The sequence below is a fragment of the Hyla sarda genome, unplaced genomic scaffold, assembly GCF_029499605.1.
Source record: "Hyla sarda isolate aHylSar1 unplaced genomic scaffold, aHylSar1.hap1 scaffold_747, whole genome shotgun sequence".
NCBI lineage: Eukaryota > Metazoa > Chordata > Amphibia > Anura > Hylidae > Hyla > Hyla sarda.
Genome location: NW_026610770.1, coordinates 143,249 through 166,695, shown reverse-complemented (window position 1 = coordinate 166,695; position 23,447 = coordinate 143,249). Strand labels below are relative to the sequence as shown.

At 46.0% G+C, this 23,447-nt stretch overlaps 9 non-coding genes and 1 pseudogene across 9 annotated transcripts; all 10 read right to left on the bottom strand.

Annotated features, from left to right (window-relative positions):
- Nucleotides 1-1,894: 1,894 nt before the first annotated feature.
- Nucleotides 1,895-2,085, bottom strand: LOC130345231 (U2 spliceosomal RNA). Its single transcript, XR_008883972.1, has one exon. It is a non-coding gene; the product is annotated as a U2 spliceosomal RNA (small nuclear RNA).
- Nucleotides 2,086-4,177: 2,092 nt separating this feature from the next.
- Nucleotides 4,178-4,368, bottom strand: LOC130345230 (U2 spliceosomal RNA). The gene has a single exon (XR_008883971.1). It is a non-coding gene; the product is annotated as a U2 spliceosomal RNA (small nuclear RNA).
- Nucleotides 4,369-6,456: 2,088 nt separating this feature from the next.
- On the bottom strand, nt 6,457-6,647 carry LOC130345235 (U2 spliceosomal RNA). Its single transcript, XR_008883975.1, has one exon. It is a non-coding gene; the product is annotated as a U2 spliceosomal RNA (small nuclear RNA).
- Nucleotides 6,648-8,734: 2,087 nt separating this feature from the next.
- LOC130345229 (U2 spliceosomal RNA) lies at nt 8,735-8,925 on the bottom strand. Its single transcript, XR_008883970.1, has one exon. It is a non-coding gene; the product is annotated as a U2 spliceosomal RNA (small nuclear RNA).
- A 2,087-nt stretch (nt 8,926-11,012) lies between these two features.
- On the bottom strand, nt 11,013-11,203 carry LOC130345237 (U2 spliceosomal RNA). Its single transcript, XR_008883977.1, has one exon. It is a non-coding gene; the product is annotated as a U2 spliceosomal RNA (small nuclear RNA).
- A 2,090-nt stretch (nt 11,204-13,293) lies between these two features.
- Nucleotides 13,294-13,484, bottom strand: LOC130345239 (U2 spliceosomal RNA). Its single transcript, XR_008883979.1, has one exon. It is a non-coding gene; the product is annotated as a U2 spliceosomal RNA (small nuclear RNA).
- A 2,087-nt stretch (nt 13,485-15,571) lies between these two features.
- On the bottom strand, nt 15,572-15,762 carry LOC130345228 (U2 spliceosomal RNA). Its single transcript, XR_008883969.1, has one exon. It is a non-coding gene; the product is annotated as a U2 spliceosomal RNA (small nuclear RNA).
- Nucleotides 15,763-17,848: 2,086 nt separating this feature from the next.
- On the bottom strand, nt 17,849-18,039 carry LOC130345227 (U2 spliceosomal RNA). Its single transcript, XR_008883968.1, has one exon. It is a non-coding gene; the product is annotated as a U2 spliceosomal RNA (small nuclear RNA).
- Nucleotides 18,040-20,127: 2,088 nt separating this feature from the next.
- Nucleotides 20,128-20,318, bottom strand: LOC130345233 (U2 spliceosomal RNA). Its single transcript, XR_008883974.1, has one exon. It is a non-coding gene; the product is annotated as a U2 spliceosomal RNA (small nuclear RNA).
- A 2,094-nt stretch (nt 20,319-22,412) lies between these two features.
- On the bottom strand, nt 22,413-22,618 carry LOC130345165 (U2 spliceosomal RNA; annotated as a pseudogene).
- Nucleotides 22,619-23,447: the final 829 nt, after the last annotated feature.

Sequence of the window (23,447 nt, the reverse complement as noted above, 5' to 3'; positions counted from 1 at the left end):
CTTTTTAAATGCAATCCATAACCCGGATTTGCCAGGAACCCTTCTTACTCCTCCTACTTGCATGTGACACTGGGCTTAGGATCTGCATAGGAAACACACACACAAGCACACACCTACCTTTGTTGCCTGCAGATGCCTCCTTGGCTGTCCCCAAACGGTATCAAACCAACACCCACGGGAAGCTGTAAGCATAGAGGACATGCCTGCACCCCATTGGACTTACCTGTGTGGGTTAAACCCGGGTTATTTGACAACCTATGGCGGTGATGGTTCTGCTCAGGCAGAGCAGTGCTGATGCTCCTCATAAAGCTGTCGCTGCTGTGAAGGTTCTAGGTGACATCACAAATCCCTATGGTTACATACACAACAAAGCTGGGTTGTTGTTGTTTACACTCTGCAAGGCCTGTGGAAGTGAGTGACATCATAGCACTGTAGTTCTGAGGGTTCTAGATGGATGCAACAATCTCCTGTTGCTTCTATGAAGGCCATAATAGACGACATCACCAAACAGCTCCATAGTCACATACACAGCAAAGGAGAGATGTTGTTTACACCTAGTGATGTCAGTGGTATTGAGTGACATCACAGCACAGTGCTAAGGCTCCTGGGCCTGGACACAGCAGCGGCTGCAATATCTCAACGGAGAATACGTTTATATATATGTGTGTGTGTGCGCATATATATATATATATATATATATATATATATATATATATATATTTCTCCGCCGAAATCACTTTTAAACCCATTTCCACCTTTTTTTCCCTTCTCTTCCTCTTACTTTTTTTTCACGTTTTTTTACGTTTTTCTCCTTTTCGCCTCTTTTCTGGGCGTATTATTCTTCTTTTTCTTCTTTTTTTTCGTCTAATGCATACCCCATCAGTGCAGCAATGCTTATTCAATACCGCCAGCAGATGGAGACACTGGGGGATAATTTTCTAAGGATTTATACTGATTTTTCCTGTCTGAATTTGTCGCACAGAAAGTTGCAGGCCAAATATGTGTGACATTTCTGCGACTTTAGCTTCTAGAGCATTTTTACAACATTATACATAGGTGCTGAATACATAAAAAGCGACTGTTCAGTGACAGACAAGTCGCATCGGCTGAAAGTAGGCCAGAATGTCAGTCCATGTTGGAGCAGGTTTAGATACAGTCTAAAGTATAGATCTCAAAGTCTGTGCACAGAATTTAGCAAGGGCCTCGCACCTTCTGATGCATCAGGTAGGTGCACAATAGCATAGCCTAACCCTCTGTACTTTGGTCTATATTGATGCGGGACATAGACAGCCAGCTGATGACCAATCCATTAGTGCAATGGATGGCTGGAAGCATTTGTCTTTGCCTTTGCAATACCACAGAAGCAATGCATGGTCAATGTACAGCAATGACACACCTGTGTGAACAGCCAGGAGACCCCCCCCCCCCCCCATGTTATGTTACATAGTTACATAGTTAGTACGGTCGAAAAAAGACATATGTCCATCAAGTTCAACCAGGGAATTAAGGGGTAGGGGTGTGGCGCGATATTGGGGAAGGGATGAGATTTTATATTTCTTCATAAGCATTAATCTTATTTTGTCAATTAGGAACATTCAGCACCCACCCGCTATCAAGGCAGCTGCCTATCATGTCATGCCCTACCTGCACAGGTGTGCTGGCTACTCAAATGATCCAATTAAGGAGGCCATTTAGTCAGCAGCAGCAGAAGTCCTGTGCCTGGACGCTCCAACAGCGGCCAGACACAAGCAGAAGCAGAAGCAGCAGAAGCAGCAGCAGCACCACCTTTTGTTTTTTGGCTGCAGCAGCAGCAAGGCCCACAGGGCTGGCTAGCTGGCTAGCCAGCAAGCAGGTAGCAATGAAAGTAGGAATCTTTCTTTTTAACCCTGTAAGGGGGTGGTGCACTGTACCCGAAGATACTGCCATATCGGGTCAATGCATAGGGCGACGGAAGCAAGCTTCGAAATCGGCCCCCGTTCTCAAAAATCCATTTAATATATGGTCCCCAGATAGGGGACGTATCAGATATTAAACTGATAAGAACAGATACTACACTTGATCTTAGCCAAAAGGCCGAGAAGCGATAACCGTGAAAGGGGCGGGCCCAACAAGGTGCCCTTCATGGGCACTATCACTGCTTGCTGTCAGGGAGGCTGCCAGACAATTTTCCATGCACACTCTGGGCTGGGGGGCAGTCAACCACCAGTACACACAGCAGAACCTAAACCCATACCATTATTGCTAAGCAGCAAGACAGGGGCCCATTGCACTCCCACGGGGCCTTTTTAAATGCAATCCATAACCCGGATTTGCCAGGAACCCTTCTTACTCCTCCTACTTGCATGTGACACTGGGCTTAGGATCTGCATAGGAAACACACACACAAGCACACACCTACCTTTGTTGCCTGCAGATGCCTCCTTGGCTGTCCCCAAACGGTATCAAACCAACACCCACGGGAAGCTGTAAGCATAGAGGACATGCCTGCACCCCATTGGACTTACCTGTGTGGGTTAAACCCGGGTTATTTGACAACCTATGGCGGTGATGGTTCTGCTCAGGCAGAGCAGTGCTGATGCTCCTCATAAAGCTGTCGCTGCTGTGAAGGTTCTAGGTGACATCACAAATCCCTATGGTTACATACACAACAAAGCTGGGTTGTTGTTGTTTACACTCTGCAAGGCCTGTGGAAGTGAGTGACATCATAGCACTGTAGTTCTGAGGGTTCTAGATGGATGCAACAATCTCCTGTTGCTTCTATGAAGGCCATAATAGACGACATCACCAAACAGCTCCATAGTCACATACACAGCAAAGGAGAGATGTTGTTTACACCTAGTGATGTCAGTGGTATTGAGTGACATCACAGCACAGTGCTAAAGCTCCTGGGCCTGGACACAGCAGCGGCTGCAATATCTCAACGGAGAATACGTTTATATATATGTGTGTGTGTGCGCGTATATATATATATATATATATATATATATATATATATATATATATATTTCTCCGCCGAAATCACTTTTAAACCCATTTCCACCTTTTTTTCCCTTCTCTTCCTCTTACTTTTTTTTCACGTTTTTTTACGTTTTTCTCCTTTTCGCCTCTTTTCTGGGCGTATTATTCTTCTTTTTCTTCTTTTTTTTCGTCTAATGCATACCCCATCAGTGCAGCAATGCTTATTCAATACCGCCAGCAGATGGAGACACTGGGGGATAATTTTCTAAGGATTTATACTGATTTTTCCTGTCTGAATTTGTCGCACAGAAAGTTGCAGGCCAAATATGTGTGACATTTCTGCGACTTTAGCTTCTAGAGCATTTTTACAACATTATACATAGGTGCTGAATACATAAAAAGCGACTGTTCAGCGACAGACAAGTCGCATCGGCTGAAAGTAGGCCAGAATGTCAGTCCATGTTGGAGCAGGTTTAGATACAGTCTAAAGTATAGATCTCAAAGTCTGTGCACAGAATTTAGCAAGGGCCTCGCACCTTCTGATGCATCAGGTAGGTGCACAATAGCATAGCCTAACCCTCTGTACTTTGGTCTATATTGATGCGGGACATAGACAGCCAGCTGATGACCAATCCATTAGTGCAATGGATGGCTGGAAGCATTTGTCTTTGCCTTTGCAATACCACAGAAGCAATGCATGGTCAATGTACAGCAATGACACACCTGTGTGAACAGCCAGGAGACCCCCCCCCCCCCATGTTATGTTACATAGTTACATAGTTAGTACGGTCGAAAAAAGACATATGTCCATCAAGTTCAACCAGGGAATTAAGGGGTAGGGGTGTGGCGCGATATTGGGGAAGGGATGAGATTTTATATTTCTTCATAAGCATTAATCTTATTTTGTCAATTAGGAACATTCAGCACCCACCCGCTATCAAGGCAGCTGCCTATCATGTCATGCCCTACCTGCACAGGTGTGCTGGCTACTCAAATGATCCAATTAAGGAGGCCATTTAGTCAGCAGCAGCAGAAGTCCTGTGCCTGGACGCTCCAACAGCGGCCAGACACAAGCAGAAGCAGAAGCAGCAGAAGCAGCAGCAGCACCACCTTTTGTTTTTTGGCTGCAGCAGCAGCAAGGCCCACAGGGCTGGCTAGCTGGCTAGCCAGCAAGCAGGTAGCAATGAAAGTAGGAATCTTTCTTTTTAACCCTGTAAGGGGGTGGTGCACTGTACCCGAAGATACTGCCATATCGGGTCAATGCATAGGGCGACGGAAGCAAGCTTCGAAATCGGCCCCCGTTCTCAAAAATCCATTTAATATATGGTCCCCAGATAGGGGACGTATCAGATATTAAACTGATAAGAACAGATACTACACTTGATCTTAGCCAAAAGGCCGAGAAGCGATAACCGTGAAAGGGGCGGGCCCAACAAGGTGCCCTTCATGGGCACTATCACTGCTTGCTGTCAGGGAGGCTGCCAGACAATTTTCCATGCACACTCTGGGCTGGGGGGCAGTCAACCACCAGTACACACAGCAGAACCTAAACCCATACCATTATTGCTAAGCAGCAAGACAGGGGCCCATTGCACTCCCACGGGGCCTTTTTAAATGCAATCCATAACCCGGATTTGCCAGGAACCCTTCTTACTCCTCCTACTTGCATGTGACACTGGGCTTAGGATCTGCATAGGAAACACACACACAAGCACACACCTACCTTTGTTGCCTGCAGATGCCTCCTTGGCTGTCCCCAAACGGTATCAAACCAACACCCACGGGAAGCTGTAAGCATAGAGGACATGCCTGCACCCCATTGGACTTACCTGTGTGGGTTAAACCCGGGTTATTTGACAACCTATGGCGGTGATGGTTCTGCTCAGGCAGAGCAGTGCTGATGCTCCTCATAAAGCTGTCGCTGCTGTGAAGGTTCTAGGTGACATCACAAATCCCTATGGTTACATACACAACAAAGCTGGGTTGTTGTTGTTTACACTCTGCAAGGCCTGTGGAAGTGAGTGACATCATAGCACTGTAGTTCTGAGGGTTCTAGATGGATGCAACAATCTCCTGTTGCTTCTATGAAGGCCATAATAGACGACATCACCAAACAGCTCCATAGTCACATACACAGCAAAGGAGAGATGTTGTTTACACCTAGTGATGTCAGTGGTATTGAGTGACATCACAGCACAGTGCTAAGGCTCCTGGGCCTGGACACAGCAGCGGCTGCAATATCTCAACGGAGAATACGTTTATATATATGTGTGTGTGTGCGCGTATATATATATATATATATATATATATATATATATATATATTTCTCCGCCGAAATCACTTTTAAACCCATTTCCACCTTTTTTTCCCTTCTCTTCCTCTTCCTTTTTTTTCACGTTTTTTTTACGTTTTTCTCCTTTTCGCCTCTTTTCTGGGCGTATTATTCTTCTTTTTCTTCTTTTTTTTCGTCTAATGCATACCCCATCAGTGCAGCAATGCTTATTCAATACCGCCAGCAGATGGAGACACTGGGGGATAATTTTCTAAGGATTTATACTGATTTTTCCTGTCTGAATTTGTCGCACAGAAAGTTGCAGGCCAAATATGTGTGACATTTCTGCGACTTTAGCTTCTAGAGCATTTTTACAACATTATACATAGGTGCTGAATACATAAAAAGCGACTGTTCAGCGACAGACAAGTCGCATCGGCTGAAAGTAGGCCAGAATGTCAGTCCATGTTGGAGCAGGTTTAGATACAGTCTAAAGTATAGATCTCAAAGTCTGTGCACAGAATTTAGCAAGGGCCTCGCACCTTCTGATGCATCAGGTAGGTGCACAATAGCATAGCCTAACCCTCTGTACTTTGGTCTATATTGATGCGGGACATAGACAGCCAGCTGATGACCAATCCATTAGTGCAATGGATGGCTGGAAGCATTTGTCTTTGCCTTTGCAATACCACAGAAGCAATGCATGGTCAATGTACAGCAATGACACACCTGTGTGAACAGCCAGGAGACCCCCCCCCCCCCCATGTTATGTTACATAGTTACATAGTTAGTACGGTCGAAAAAAGACATATGTCCATCAAGTTCAACCAGGGAATTAAGGGGTAGGGGTGTGGCGCGATATTGGGGAAGGGATGAGATTTTATATTTCTTCATAAGCATTAATCTTATTTTGTCAATTAGGAACATTCAGCACCCACCCGCTATCAAGGCAGCTGCCTATCATGTCATGCCCTACCTGCACAGGTGTGCTGGCTACTCAAATGATCCAATTAAGGAGGCCATTTAGTCAGCAGCAGCAGAAGTCCTGTGCCTGGACGCTCCAACAGCGGCCAGACACAAGCAGAAGCAGAAGCAGCAGAAGCAGCAGCAGCACCACCTTTTGTTTTTTGGCTGCAGCAGCAGCAAGGCCCACAGGGCTGGCTAGCTGGCTAGCCAGCAAGCAGGTAGCAATGAAAGTAGGAATCTTTCTTTTTAACCCTGTAAGGGGGTGGTGCACTGTACCCGAAGATACTGCCATATCGGGTCAATGCATAGGGCAACGGAAGCAAGCTTCGAAATCGGCCCCCGTTCTCAAAAATCCATTTAATATATGGTCCCCAGATAGGGGACGTATCAGATATTAAACTGATAAGAACAGATACTACACTTGATCTTAGCCAAAAGGCCGAGAAGCGATAACCGTGAAAGGGGCGGGCCCAACAAGGTGCCCTTCATGGGCACTATCACTGCTTGCTGTCAGGGAGGCTGCCAGACAATTTTCCATGCACACTCTGGGCTGGGGGGCAGTCAACCACCAGTACACACAGCAGAACCTAAACCCATACCATTATTGCTAAGCAGCAAGACAGGGGCCCATTGCACTCCCACGGGGCCTTTTTAAATGCAATCCATAACCCGGATTTGCCAGGAACCCTTCTTACTCCTCCTACTTGCATGTGACACTGGGCTTAGGATCTGCATAGGAAACACACACACAAGCACACACCTACCTTTGTTGCCTGCAGATGCCTCCTTGGCTGTCCCCAAACGGTATCAAACCAACACCCACGGGAAGCTGTAAGCATAGAGGACATGCCTGCACCCCATTGGACTTACCTGTGTGGGTTAAACCCGGGTTATTTGACAACCTATGGCGGTGATGGTTCTGCTCAGGCAGAGCAGTGCTGATGCTCCTCATAAAGCTGTCGCTGCTGTGAAGGTTCTAGGTGACATCACAAATCCCTATGGTTACATACACAACAAAGCTGGGTTGTTGTTGTTTACACTCTGCAAGGCCTGTGGAAGTGAGTGACATCATAGCACTGTAGTTCTGAGGGTTCTAGATGGATGCAACAATCTCCTGTTGCTTCTATGAAGGCCACAATAGACGACATCACCAAACAGCTCCATAGTCACATACACAGCAAAGGAGAGATGTTGTTTACACCTAGTGATGTCAGTGGTATTGAGTGACATCACAGCACAGTGCTAAGGCTCCTGGGCCTGGACACAGCAGCGGCTGCAATATCTCAACGGAGAATACGTTTATATATATGTGTGTGTGTGCGCGTATATATATATATATATATATATATATATATATATATATATATTTCTCCGCCGAAATCACTTTTAAACCCATTTCCACCTTTTTTTCCCTTCTCTTCCTCTTACTTTTTTTTCACGTTTTTTTACGTTTTTCTCCTTTTCGCCTCTTTTCTGGGCGTATTATTCTTCTTTTTCTTCTTTTTTTTCGTCTAATGCATACCCCATCAGTGCAGCAATGCTTATTCAATACCGCCAGCAGATGGAGACACTGGGGGATAATTTTCTAAGGATTTATACTGATTTTTCCTGTCTGAATTTGTCGCACAGAAAGTTGCAGGCCAAATATGTGTGACATTTCTGCGACTTTAGCTTCTAGAGCATTTTTACAACATTATACATAGGTGCTGAATACATAAAAAGCGACTGTTCAGCGACAGACAAGTCGCATCGGCTGAAAGTAGGCCAGAATGTCAGTCCATGTTGGAGCAGGTTTAGATACAGTCTAAAGTATAGATCTCAAAGTCTGTGCACAGAATTTAGCAAGGGCCTCGCACCTTCTGATGCATCAGGTAGGTGCACAATAGCATAGCCTAACCCTCTGTACTTTGGTCTATATTGATGCGGGACATAGACAGCCAGCTGATGACCAATCCATTAGTGCAATGGATGGCTGGAAGCATTTGTCTTTGCCTTTGCAATACCACAGAAGCAATGCATGGTCAATGTACAGCAATGACACACCTGTGTGAACAGCCAGGAGACCCCCCCCCCCCATGTTATGTTACATAGTTACATAGTTAGTACGGTCGAAAAAAGACATATGTCCATCAAGTTCAACCAGGGAATTAAGGGGTAGGGGTGTGGCGCGATATTGGGGAAGGGATGAGATTTTATATTTCTTCATAAGCATTAATCTTATTTTGTCAATTAGGAACATTCAGCACCCACCCGCTATCAAGGCAGCTGCCTATCATGTCATGCCCTACCTGCACAGGTGTGCTGGCTACTCAAATGATCCAATTAAGGAGGCCATTTAGTCAGCAGCAGCAGAAGTCCTGTGCCTGGACGCTCCAACAGCGGCCAGACACAAGCAGAAGCAGAAGCAGCAGAAGCAGCAGCAGCACCACCTTTTGTTTTTTGGCTGCAGCAGCAGCAAGGCCCACAGGGCTGGCTAGCTGGCTAGCCAGCAAGCAGGTAGCAATGAAAGTAGGAATCTTTCTTTTTAACCCTGTAAGGGGGTGGTGCACTGTACCCGAAGATACTGCCATATCGGGTCAATGCATAGGGCGACGGAAGCAAGCTTCGAAATCGGCCCCCGTTCTCAAAAATCCATTTAATATATGGTCCCCAGATAGGGGACGTATCAGATATTAAACTGATAAGAACAGATACTACACTTGATCTTAGCCAAAAGGCCGAGAAGCGATAACCGTGAAAGGGGCGGGCCCAACAAGGTGCCCTTCATGGGCACTATCACTGCTTGCTGTCAGGGAAGCTGCCAGACAATTTTCCATGCACACTCTGGGCTGGGGGGCAGTCAACCACCAGTACACACAGCAGAACCTAAACCCATACCATTATTGCTAAGCAGCAAGACAGGGGCCCATTGCACTCCCACGGGGCCTTTTTAAATGCAATCCATAACCCGGATTTGCCAGGAACCCTTCTTACTCCTCCTACTTGCATGTGACACTGGGCTTAGGATCTGCATAGGAAACACACACACAAGCACACACCTACCTTTGTTGCCTGCAGATGCCTCCTTGGCTGTCCCCAAACGGTATCAAACCAACACCCACGGGAAGCTGTAAGCATAGAGGACATGCCTGCACCCCATTGGACTTACCTGTGTGGGTTAAACCCGGGTTATTTGACAACCTATGGCGGTGATGGTTCTGCTCAGGCAGAGCAGTGCTGATGCTCCTCATAAAGCTGTCGCTGCTGTGAAGGTTCTAGGTGACATCACAAATCCCTATGGTTACATACACAACAAAGCTGGGTTGTTGTTGTTTACACTCTGCAAGGCCTGTGGAAGTGAGTGACATCATAGCACTGTAGTTCTGAGGGTTCTAGATGGATGCAACAATCTCCTGTTGCTTCTATGAAGGCCATAATAGACGACATCACCAAACAGCTCCATAGTCACATACACAGCAAAGGAGAGATGTTGTTTACACCTAGTGATGTCAGTGGTATTGAGTGACATCACAGCACAGTGCTAAGGCTCCTGGGCCTGGACACAGCAGCGGCTGCAATATCTCAACGGAGAATACGTTTATATATATGTGTGTGTGTGCGCGTATATATATATATATATATATATATATATATATATATATATATATATATTTCTCCGCCGAAATCACTTTTAAACCCATTTCCACCTTTTTTTCCCTTCTCTTCCTCTTCCTTTTTTTCACGTTTTTTTTACGTTTTTCTCCTTTTCGCCTCTTTTCTGGGCGTATTATTCTTCTTTTTCTTCTTTTTTTTCGTCTAATGCATACCCCATCAGTGCAGCAATGCTTATTCAATACCGCCAGCAGATGGAGACACTGGGGGATAATTTTCTAAGGATTTATACTGATTTTTCCTGTCTGAATTTGTCGCACAGAAAGTTGCAGGCCAAATATGTGTGACATTTCTGCGACTTTAGCTTCTAGAGCATTTTTACAACATTATACATAGGTGCTGAATACATAAAAAGCGACTGTTCAGCGACAGACAAGTCGCATCGGCTGAAAGTAGGCCAGAATGTCAGTCCATGTTGGAGCAGGTTTAGATACAGTCTAAAGTATAGATCTCAAAGTCTGTGCACAGAATTTAGCAAGGGCCTCGCACCTTCTGATGCATCAGGTAGGTGCACAATAGCATAGCCTAACCCTCTGTACTTTGGTCTATATTGATGCGGGACATAGACAGCCAGCTGATGACCAATCCATTAGTGCAATGGATGGCTGGAAGCATTTGTCTTTGCCTTTGCAATACCACAGAAGCAATGCATGGTCAATGTACAGCAATGACACACCTGTGTGAACAGCCAGGAGACCCCCCCACCCCCCCATGTTATGTTACATAGTTACATAGTTAGTACGGTCGAAAAAAGACATATGTCCATCAAGTTCAACCAGGGAATTAAGGGGTAGGGGTGTGGCGCGATATTGGGGAAGGGATGAGATTTTATATTTCTTCATAAGCATTAATCTTATTTTGTCAATTAGGAACATTCAGCACCCACCCGCTATCAAGGCAGCTGCCTATCATGTCATGCCCTACCTGCACAGGTGTGCTGGCTACTCAAATGATCCAATTAAGGAGGCCATTTAGTCAGCAGCAGCAGAAGTCCTGTGCCTGGACGCTCCAACAGCGGCCAGACACAAGCAGAAGCAGAAGCAGCAGCAGCACCACCTTTTGTTTTTTGGCTGCAGCAGCAGCAAGGCCCACAGGGCTGGCTAGCTGGCTAGCCAGCAAGCAGGTAGCAATGAAAGTAGGAATCTTTCTTTTTAACCCTGTAAGGGGGTGGTGCACTGTACCCAAAGATACTGCCATATCGGGTCAATGCATAGGGCGACGGAAGCAAGCTTCGAAATTGGCCCCCGTTCTCAAAAATCCATTTAATATATGGTCCCCAGATAGGGGACGTATCAGATATTAAACTGATAAGAACAGATACTACACTTGATCTTAGCCAAAAGGCCGAGAAGCGATAACCGTGAAAGGGGCGGGCCCAACAAGGTGCCCTTCATGGGCACTATCACTGCTTGCTGTCAGGGAGGCTGCCAGACAATTTTCCATGCACACTCTGGGCTGGGGGGCAGTCAACCACCAGTACACACAGCAGAACCTAAACCCATACCATTATTGCTAAGCAGCAAGACAGGGGCCCATTGCACTCCCACGGGGCCTTTTTAAATGCAATCCATAACCCGGATTTGCCAGGAACCCTTCTTACTCCTCCTACTTGCATGTGACACTGGGCTTAGGATCTGCATAGGAAACACACACACAAGCACACACCTACCTTTGTTGCCTGCAGATGCCTCCTTGGCTGTCCCCAAACGGTATCAAACCAACACCCACGGGAAGCTGTAAGCATAGAGGACATGCCTGCACCCCATTGGACTTACCTGTGTGGGTTAATCCCGGGTTATTTGACAACCTATGGCGGTGATGGTTCTGCTCAGGCAGAGCAGTGCTGATGCTCCTCATAAAGCTGTCGCTGCTGTGAAGGTTCTAGGTGACATCACAAATCCCTATGGTTACATACACAACAAAGCTGGGTTGTTGTTGTTTACACTCTGCAAGGCCTGTGGAAGTGAGTGACATCATAGCACTGTAGTTCTGAGGGTTCTAGATGGATGCAACAATCTCCTGTTGCTTCTATGAAGGCCATAATAGACGACATCACCAAACAGCTCCATAGTCACATACACAGCAAAGGAGAGATGTTGTTTACACCTAGTGATGTCAGTGGTATTGAGTGACATCACAGCACAGTGCTAAGGCTCCTGGGCCTGGACACAGCAGCGGCTGCAATATCTCAACGGAGAATACGTTTATATATATGTGTGTGTGTGCGCGTATATATATATATATATATATATATATATATATATATATATATATATTTCTCCGCCGAAATCACTTTTAAACCCATTTCCACCTTTTTTTCCCTTCTCTTCCTCTTACTTTTTTTTCACGTTTTTTTACGTTTTTCTCCTTTTCGCCTCTTTTCTGGGCGTATTATTCTTCTTTTTCTTCTTTTTTTTCGTCTAATGCATACCCCATCAGTGCAGCAATGCTTATTCAATACCGCCAGCAGATGGAGACACTGGGGGATAATTTTCTAAGGATTTATACTGATTTTTCCTGTCTGAATTTGTCGCACAGAAAGTTGCAGGCCAAATATGTGTGACATTTCTGCGACTTTAGCTTCTAGAGCATTTTTACAACATTATACATAGGTGCTGAACACATAAAAAGCGACTGTTCAGCGACAGACAAGTCGCATCGGCTGAAAGTAGGCCAGAATGTCAGTCCATGTTGGAGCAGGTTTAGATACAGTCTAAAGTATAGATCTCAAAGTCTGTGCACAGAATTTAGCAAGGGCCTCGCACCTTCTGATGCATCAGGTAGGTGCACAATAGCATAGCCTAACCCTCTGTACTTTGGTCTATATTGATGCGGGACATAGACAGCCAGCTGATGACCAATCCATTAGTGCAATGGATGGCTGGAAGCATTTGTCTTTGCCTTTGCAATACCACAGAAGCAATGCATGGTCAATGTACAGCAATGACACACCTGTGTGAACAGCCAGGAGACCCCCCCCCCCATGTTATGTTACATAGTTACATAGTTAGTACGGTCGAAAAAAGACATATGTCCATCAAGTTCAACCAGGGAATTAAGGGGTAGGGGTGTGGCGCGATATTGGGGAAGGGATGAGATTTTATATTTCTTCATAAGCATTAATCTTATTTTGTCAATTAGGAACATTCAGCACCCACCCGCTATCAAGGCAGCTGCCTATCATGTCATGCCCTACCTGCACAGGTGTGCTGGCTACTCAAATGATCCAATTAAGGAGGCCATTTAGTCAGCAGCAGCAGAAGTCCTGTGCCTGGACGCTCCAACAGCGGCCAGACACAAGCAGAAGCAGAAGCAGCAGAAGCAGCAGCAGCACCACCTTTTGTTTTTTGGCTGCAGCAGCAGCAAGGCCCACAGGGCTGGCTAGCTGGCTAGCCAGCAAGCAGGTAGCAATGAAAGTAGGAATCTTTCTTTTTAACCCTGTAAGGGGGTGGTGCACTGTACCCGAAGATACTGCCATATCGGATCAATGCATAGGGCGACGGAAGCAAGCTTCGAAATCGGCCCCCGTTCTCAAAAATCCATTTAATATATGGTCCCCAGATAGGGGACGTATCAGATATTAAACTGATAAGAACAGATACTACACTTGATCTTAGCCAAAAGGCCGAGAAGCGATAACCGTGAAAGGGGCGGGCCCAACAAGGTGCCCTTCATGGGCACTATCACTGCTTGCTGTCAGGGAGGCTGCCAGACAATTTTCCATGCACACTCTGGGCTGGGGGGCAGTCAACCACCAGTACACACAGCAGAACCTAAACCCATACCATTATTGCTAAGCAGCAAGACAGGGGCCCATTGCACTCCCACGGGGCCTTTTTAAATGCAATCCATAACCCGGATTTGCCAGGAACCCTTCTTACTCCTCCTACTTGCATGTGACACTGGGCTTAGGATCTGCATAGGAAACACACACACAAGCACACACCTACCTTTGTTGCCTGCAGATGCCTCCTTGGCTGTCCCCAAACGGTATCAAACCAACACCCACGGGAAGCTGTAAGCATAGAGGACATGCCTGCACCCCATTGGACTTACCTGTGTGGGTTAAACCCGGGTTATTTGACAACCTATGGCGGTGATGGTTCTGCTCAGGCAGAGCAGTGCTGATGCTCCTCATAAAGCTGTCGCTGCTGTGAAGGTTCTAGGTGACATCACAAATCCCTATGGTTACATACACAACAAAGCTGGGTTGTTGTTGTTTACACTCTGCAAGGCCTGTGGAAGTGAGTGACATCATAGCACTGTAGTTCTGAGGGTTCTAGATGGATGCAACAATCTCCTGTTGCTTCTATGAAGGCCATAATAGACGACATCACCAAACAGCTCCATAGTCACATACACAGCAAAGGAGAGATGTTGTTTACACCTAGTGATGTCAGTGGTATTGAGTGACATCACAGCACAGTGCTAAGGCTCCTGGGCCTGGACACAGCAGCGGCTGCAATATCTCAATGGAGAATACGTTTATATATATGTGTGTGTGTGCGCGTATATATATATATATATATATATATATATATATATATATATATATATATTTCTCCGCCGAAATCACTTTTAAACCCATTTCCACCTTTTTTTCCCTTCTCTTCCTCTTACTTTTTTTTCACGTTTTTTTACGTTTTTCTCCTTTTCGCCTCTTTTCTGGGCGTATTATTCTTCTTTTTCTTCTTTTTTTTCGTCTAATGCATACCCCATCAGTGCAGCAATGCTTATTCAATACCGCCAGCAGATGGAGACACTGGGGGATAATTTTCTAAGGATTTATACTGATTTTTCCTGTCTGAATTTGTCGCACAGAAAGTTGCAGGCCAAATATGTGTGACATTTCTGCGACTTTAGCTTCTAGAGCATTTTTACAACATTATACATAGGTGCTGAATACATAAAAAGCGACTGTTCAGCGACAGACAAGTCGCATCGGCTGAAAGTAGGCCAGAATGTCAGTCCATGTTGGAGCAGGTTTAGATACAGTCTAAAGTATAGATCTCAAAGTCTGTGCACAGAATTTAGCAAGGGCCTCGCACCTTCTGATGCATCAGGTAGGTGCACAATAGCATAGCCTAACCCTCTGTACTTTGGTCTATATTGATGCGGGACATAGACAGCCAGCTGATGACCAATCCATTAGTGCAATGGATGGCTGGAAGCATTTGTCTTTGCCTTTGCAATACCACAGAAGCAATGCATGGTCAATGTACAGCAATGACACACCTGTGTGAACAGCCAGGAGACCCCCCCCCCCCCCCATGTTATGTTACATAGTTACATAGTTAGTACGGTCGAAAAAAGACATATGTCCATCAAGTTCAACCAGGGAATTAAGGGGTAGGGGTGTGGCGCGATATTGGGGAAGGGATGAGATTTTATATTTCTTCATAAGCATTAATCTTATTTTGTCAATTAGGAACATTCAGCACCCACCCGCTATCAAGGCAGCTGCCTATCATGTCATGCCCTACCTGCACAGGTGTGCTGGCTACTCAAATGATCCAATTAAGGAGGCCATTTAGTCAGCAGCAGCAGAAGTCCTGTGCCTGGACGCTCCAACAGCGGCCAGACACAAGCAGAAGCAGAAGCAGCAGCAGCACCACCTTTTGTTTTTTGGCTGCAGCAGCAGCAAGGCCCACAGGGCTGGCTAGCTGGCTAGCCAGCAAGCAGGTAGCAATGAAAGTAGGAATCTTTCTTTTTAACCCTGTAAGGGGGTGGTGCACTGTACCCGAAGATACTGCCATATCGGGTCAATGCATAGGGCGACGGAAGCAAGCTTCGAAATCGGCCCCCGTTCTCAAAAATCCATTTAATATATGGTCCCCAGATAGGGGACGTATCAGATATTAAACTGATAAGAACAGATACTACACTTGATCTTAGCCAAAAGGCCGAGAAGCGATAACCGTGAAAGGGGCGGGCCCAACAAGGTGCCCTTCATGGGCACTATCACTGCTTGCTGTCAGGGAGGCTGCCAGACAATTTTCCATGCACACTCTGGGCTGGGGGGCAGTCAACCACCAGTACACACAGCAGAACCTAAACCCATACCATTATTGCTAAGCAGCAAGACAGGGGCCCATTGCACTCCCACGGGGCCTTTTTAAATGCAATCCATAACCCGGATTTGCCAGGAACCCTTCTTACTCCTCCTACTTGCATGTGACACTGGGCTTAGGATCTGCATAGGAAACACACACACAAGCACACACCTACCTTTGTTGCCTGCAGATGCCTCCTTGGCTGTCCCCAAACGGTATCAAACCAACACCCACGGGAAGCTGTAAGCATAGAGGACATGCCTGCACCCCATTGGACTTACCTGTGTGGGTTAAACCCGGGTTATTTGACAACCTATGGCGGTGATGGTTCTGCTCAGGCAGAGCAGTGCTGATGCTCCTCATAAAGCTGTCGCTGCTGTGAAGGTTCTAGGTGACATCACAAATCCCTATGGTTACATACACAACAAAGCTGGGTTGTTGTTGTTTACACTCTGCAAGGCCTGTGGAAGTGAGTGACATCATAGCACTGTAGTTCTGAGGGTTCTAGATGGATGCAACAATCTCCTGTTGCTTCTATGAAGGCCATAATAGACGACATCACCAAACAGCTCCATAGTCACATACACAGCAAAGGAGAGATGTTGTTTACACCTAGTGATGTCAGTGGTATTGAGTGACATCACAGCACAGTGCTAAGGCTCCTGGGCCTGGACACAGCAGCGGCTGCAATATCTCAACGGAGAATACGTTTATATATATGTGTGTGTGTGCGCATATATATATATATATATATATATATATATATATATATATATATATATATTTCTCCGCCGAAATCACTTTTAAACCCATTTCCACCTTTTTTTCCCTTCTCTTCCTCTTCCTTTTTTTTCACGTTTTTTTTACGTTTTTCTCCTTTTCGCCTCTTTTCTGGGCGTATTATTCTTCTTTTTCTTCTTTTTTTTCGTCTAATGCATACCCCATCAGTGCAGCAATGCTTATTCAATACCGCCAGCAGATGGAGACACTGGGGGATAATTTTCTAAGGATTTATACTGATTTTTCCTGTCTGAATTTGTCGCACAGAAAGTTGCAGGCCAAATATGTGTGACATTTCTGCGACTTTAGCTTCTAGAGCATTTTTACAACATTATACATAGGTGCTGAATACATAAAAAGCGACTGTTCAGCGACAGACAAGTCGCATCGGCTGAAAGTAGGCCAGAATGTCAGTCCATGTTGGAGCAGGTTTAGATACAGTCTAAAGTATAGATCTCAAAGTCTGTGCACAGAATTTAGCAAGGGCCTCGCACCTTCTGATGCATCAGGTAGGTGCACAATAGCATAGCCTAACCCTCTGTACTTTGGTCTATATTGATGCGGGACATAGACAGCCAGCTGATGACCAATCCATTAGTGCAATGGATGGCTGGAAGCATTTGTCTTTGCCTTTGCAATACCACAGAAGCAATGCATGGTCAATGTACAGCAATGACACACCTGTGTGAACAGCCAGGAGACCCCCCCCCCCCCATGTTATGTTACATAGTTACATAGTTAGTACGGTCGAAAAAAGACATATGTCCATCAAGTTCAACCAGGGAATTAAGGGGTAGGGGTGTGGCGCGATATTGGGGAAGGGATGAGATTTTATATTTCTTCATAAGCATTAATCTTATTTTGTCAATTAGGAACATTCAGCACCCACCCGCTATCAAGGCAGCTGCCTATCATGTCATGCCCTACCTGCACAGGTGTGCTGGCTACTCAAATGATCCAATTAAGGAGGCCATTTAGTCAGCAGCAGCAGAAGTCCTGTGCCTGGACGCTCCAACAGCGGCCAGACACAAGCAGAAGCAGAAGCAGCAGCAGCACCACCTTTTGTTTTTTGGCTGCAGCAGCAGCAAGGCCCACAGGGCTGGCTAGCTGGCTAGCCAGCAAGCAGGTAGCAATGAAAGTAGGAATCTTTCTTTTTAACCCTGTAAGGGGGTGGTGCACTGTACCCGAAGATACTGCCATATCGGGTCAATGCATAGGGCGACGGAAGCAAGCTTCGAAATCGGCCCCCGTTCTCAAAAATCCATTTAATATATGGTCCCCAGATAGGGGACGTATCAGATATTAAACTGATAAGAACAGATACTACACTTGATCTTAGCCAAAAGGCCGAGAAGCGATAACCGTGAAAGGGGCGGGCCCAACAAGGTGCCCTTCATGGGCACTATCACTGCTTGCTGTCAGGGAGGCTGCCAGACAATTTTCCATGCACACTCTGGGCTGGGGGGCAGTCAACCACCAGTACACACAGCAGAACCTAAACCCATACCATTATTGCTAAGCAGCAAGACAGGGGCCCATTGCACTCCCACGGGGCCTTTTTAAATGCAATCCATAACCCGGATTTGCCAGGAACCCTTCTTACTCCTCCTACTTGCATGTGACACTGGGCTTAGGATCTGCATAGGAAACACACACACAAGCACACACCTACCTTTGTTGCCTGCAGATGCCTCCTTGGCTGTCCCCAAACGGTATCAAACCAACACCCACGGGAAGCTGTAAGCATAGAGGACATGCCTGCACCCCATTGGACTTACCTGTGTGGGTTAAACCCGGGTTATTTGACAACCTATGGCGGTGATGGTTCTGCTCAGGCAGAGCAGTGCTGATGCTCCTCATAAAGCTGTCGCTGCTGTGAAGGTTCTAGGTGACATCACAAATCCCTATGGTTACATACACAACAAAGCTGGGTTGTTGTTGTTTACACTCTGCAAGGCCTGTGGAAGTGAGTGACATCATAGCACTGTAGTTCTGAGGGTTCTAGATGGATGCAACAATCTCCTGTTGCTTCTATGAAGGCCATAATAGACGACATCACCAAACAGCTCCATAGTCACATACACAGCAAAGGAGAGATGTTGTTTACACCTAGTGATGTCAGTGGTATTGAGTGACATCACAGCACAGTGCTAAGGCTCCTGGGCCTGGACACAGCAGCGGCTGCAATATCTCAACGGAGAATACGTTTATATATATGTGTGTGTGTGCGCATATATATATATATATATATATATATATATATATATATATATATATATATTTCTCCGCCGAAATCACTTTTAAACCCATTTCCACCTTTTTTTCCCTTCTCTTCCTCTTCCTTTTTTTTCACGTTTTTTTTACGTTTTTCTCCTTTTCGCCTCTTTTCTGGGCGTATTATTCTTCTTTTTCTTCTTTTTTTTCGTCTAATGCATACCCCATCAGTGCAGCAATGCTTATTCAATACCGCCAGCAGATGGAGACACTGGGGGATAATTTTCTAAGGATTTATACTGATTTTTCCTGTCTGAATTTGTCGCACAGAAAGTTGCAGGCCAAATATGTGTGACATTTCTGCGACTTTAGCTTCTAGAGCATTTTTACAACATTATACATAGGTGCTGAATACATAAAAAGCGACTGTTCAGCGACAGACAAGTCGCATCGGCTGAAAGTAGGCCAGAATGTCAGTCCATGTTGGAGCAGGTTTAGATACAGTCTAAAGTATAGATCTCAAAGTCTGTGCACAGAATTTAGCAAGGGCCTCGCACCTTCTGATGCATCAGGTAGGTGCACAATAGCATAGCCTAACCCTCTGTACTTTGGTCTATATTGATGCGGGACATAGACAGCCAGCTGATGACCAATCCATTAGTGCAATGGATGGCTGGAAGCATTTGTCTTTGCCTTTGCAATACCACAGAAGCAATGCATGGTCAATGTACAGCAATGACACACCTGTGTGAACAGCCAGGAGACCCCCCCCCCCCCCCATGTTATGTTACATAGTTACATAGTTAGTACGGTCGAAAAAAGACATATGTCCATCAAGTTCAACCAGGGAATTAAGGGGTAGGGGTGTGGCGCGATATTGGGGAAGGGATGAGATTTTATATTTCTTCATAAGCATTAATCTTATTTTGTCAATTAGGAACATTCAGCACCCACCCGCTATCAAGGCAGCTGCCTATCATGTCATGCCCTACCTGCACAGGTGTGCTGGCTACTCAAATGATCCAATTAAGGAGGCCATTTAGTCAGCAGCAGCAGAAGTCCTGTGCCTGGACGCTCCAACAGCGGCCAGACACAAGCAGAAGCAGAAGCAGCAGCAGCACCACCTTTTGTTTTTTGGCTGCAGCAGCAGCAAGGCCCACAGGGCTGGCTAGCTGGCTAGCCAGCAAGCAGGTAGCAATGAAAGTAGGAATCTTTCTTTTTAACCCTGTAAGGGGGTGGTGCACTGTACCCGAAGATACTGCCATATCGGGTCAATGCATAGGGCGACGGAAGCAAGCTTCGAAATTGGCCCCCGTTCTCAAAAATCCATTTAATATATGGTCCCCAGATAGGGGACGTATCAGATATTAAACTGATAAGAACAGATACTACACTTGATCTTAGCCAAAAGGCCGAGAAGCGATAACCGTGAAAGGGGCGGGCCCAACAAGGTGCCCTTCATGGGCACTATCACTGCTTGCTGTCAGGGAGGCTGCCAGACAATTTTCCATGCACACTCTGGGCTGGGGGGCAGTCAACCACCAGTACACACAGCAGAACCTAAACCCATACCATTATTGCTAAGCAGCAAGACAGGGGCCCATTGCACTCCCACGGGGCCTTTTTAAATGCAATCCATAACCCGGATTTGCCAGGAACCCTTCTTACTCCTCCTACTTGCATGTGACACTGGGCTTAGGATCTGCATAGGAAACACACACACAAGCACACACCTACCTTTGTTGCCTGCAGATGCCTCCTTGGCTGTCCCCAAACGGTATCAAACCAACACCCACGGGAAGCTGTAAGCATAGAGGACATGCCTGCACCCCATTGGACTTACCTGTGTGGGTTAAACCCGGGTTATTTGACAACCTATGGCGGTGATGGTTCTGCTCAGGCAGAGCAGTGCTGATGCTCCTCATAAAGCTGTCGCTGCTGTGAAGGTTCTAGGTGACATCACAAATCCCTATGGTTACATACACAACAAAGCTGGGTTGTTGTTGTTTACACTCTGCAAGGCCTGTGGAAGTGAGTGACATCATAGCACTGTAGTTCTGAGGGTTCTAGATGGATGCAACAATCTCCTGTTGCTTCTATGAAGGCCATAATAGACGACATCACCAAACAGCTCCATAGTCACATACACAGCAAAGGAGAGATGTTGTTTACACCTAGTGATGTCAGTGGTATTGAGTGACATCACAGCACAGTGCTAAGGCTCCTGGGCCTGGACACAGCAGCGGCTGCAATATCTCAACGGAGAATACGTTTATATATATGTGTGTGTGTGCGCGTATATATATATATATATATATATATATATATATATATATATATATATATATATTTCTCCGCCGAAATCACTTTTAAACCCATTTCCACCTTTTTTTCCCTTCTCTTCCTCTTACTTTTTTTTCACGTTTTTTTACGTTTTTCTCCTTTTCGCCTCTTTTCTGGGCGTATTATTCTTCTTTTTCTTCTTTTTTTTCGTCTAATGCATACCCCATCAGTGCAGCAATGCTTATTCAATACCGCCAGCAGATGGAGACACTGGGGGATAATTTTCTAAGGATTTATACTGATTTTTCCTGTCTGAATTTGTCGCACAGAAAGTTGCAGGCCAAATATGTGTGACATTTCTGCGACTTTAGCTTCTAGAGCATTTTTACAACATTATACATAGGTGATGAATACATAAAAAGCGACTGTTCAGCGACAGACAAGTCGCATCGGCTGAAAGTAGGCCAGAATGTCAGTCCATGTTGGAGCAGGTTTAGATACAGTCTAAAGTATAGATCTCAAAGTCTGTGCACAGAATTTAGCAAGGGCCTCGCACCTTCTGATGCATCAGGTAGGTGCACAATAGCATAGCCTAACCCTCTGTACTTTGGTCTATATTGATGCGGGACATAGACAGCCAGCTGATGACCAATCCATTAGTGCAATGGATGGCTGGAAGCATTTGTCTTTGCCTTTGCAATACCACAGAAGCAATGCATGGTCAATGTACAGCAATGACACACCTGTGTGAACAGCCAGGAGACCCCCCCCCCCCCCCCCCATGTTATGTTACATAGTTACATAGTTAGTACGGTCGAAAAAAGACATATGTCCATCAAGTTCAACCAGGGAATTAAGGGGTAGGGGTGTGGCGCGATATTGGGGAAGGGATGAGATTTTATATTTCTTCATAAGCATTAATCTTATTTTGTCAATTAGGAACATTCAGCACCCACCCGCTATCAAGGCAGCTGCCTATCATGTCATGCCCTACCTGCACAGGTGTGCTGGCTACTCAAATGATCCAATTAAGGAGGCCATTTAGTCAGCAGCAGCAGAAGTCCTGTGCCTGGACGCTCCAACAGCGGCCAGACACAAGCAGAAGCAGAAGCAGCAGCAGCACCACCTTTTGTTTTTTGGCTGCAGCAGCAGCAAGGCCCACAGGGCTGGCTAGCTGGCTAGCCAGCAAGCAGGTAGCAATGAAAGTAGGAATCTTTCTTTTTAACCCTGTAAGGGGGTGGTGCACTGTACCCGAAGATACTGCCATATCGGGTCAATGCATAGGGCGTAATGCATAGGGCGACGGAAGCAAGCTTCGAAATTGGCCCCCCGTTCTCAAAAATCCATTTAATATATGGTCCCCAGATAGGGGACGTATCAGATATTAAACTGATAAGAACAGATACTACACTTGATCTTAGCCAAAAGGCCGAGAAGCGATAACCGTGAAAGGGGCGGGCCCAACAAGGTGCCCTTCATGGGCACTATCACTGCTTGCTGTCAGGGAGGCTGCCAGACAATTTTCCATGCACACTCTGGGCTGGGGGGCAGTCAACCACCAGTACACACAGCAGAACCTAAACCCATACCATTATTGCTAAGCAGCAAGACAGGGGCCCATTGCACTCCACGGGGCCTTTTTAAATGCAATCCATAACCCGGATTTGCCAGGAACCCTTCTTACTCCTCCTACTTGCATGTGACACTGGGCTTAGGATCTGCATAGGAAACACACACACAAGCACACACCTACCTTTGTTGCCTGCAGATGCCTCCTTGGCTGTCCCCAAACGGTATCAAACCAACACCCACGGAAGCTGTAAGCATAGAGGACATGCCTGCACCCCATTGGACTTACCTGTGTGGGTTAAACCCGGGTTATTTGACAACCTATGGCGGTGATGGTTCTGCTCAGGCAGAGCAGTGCTGATGCTCCTCATAAAGCTGTCGCTGCTGTGAAGGTTCTAGGTGACATCACAAATCCCTATGGTTACATACACAACAAAGCTGGGTTGTTGTTGTTTACACTCTGCAAGGCCTGTGGAAGTGAGTGACATCATAGCACTGTAGTTCTGAGGGTTCTAGATGGATGCAACAATCTCCTGTTGCTTCTATGAAGGCCATAATAGACGACATCACCAAACAGCTCATAGTCACATACACAGCAAAGGAGAGATGTTGTTTACACCTAGTGATGTCAGTGGTATTGAGTGACATCACAGCACAGTGCTAAGGCTCCTGGGCCTGGACACAGCAGCGGCTGCAATATC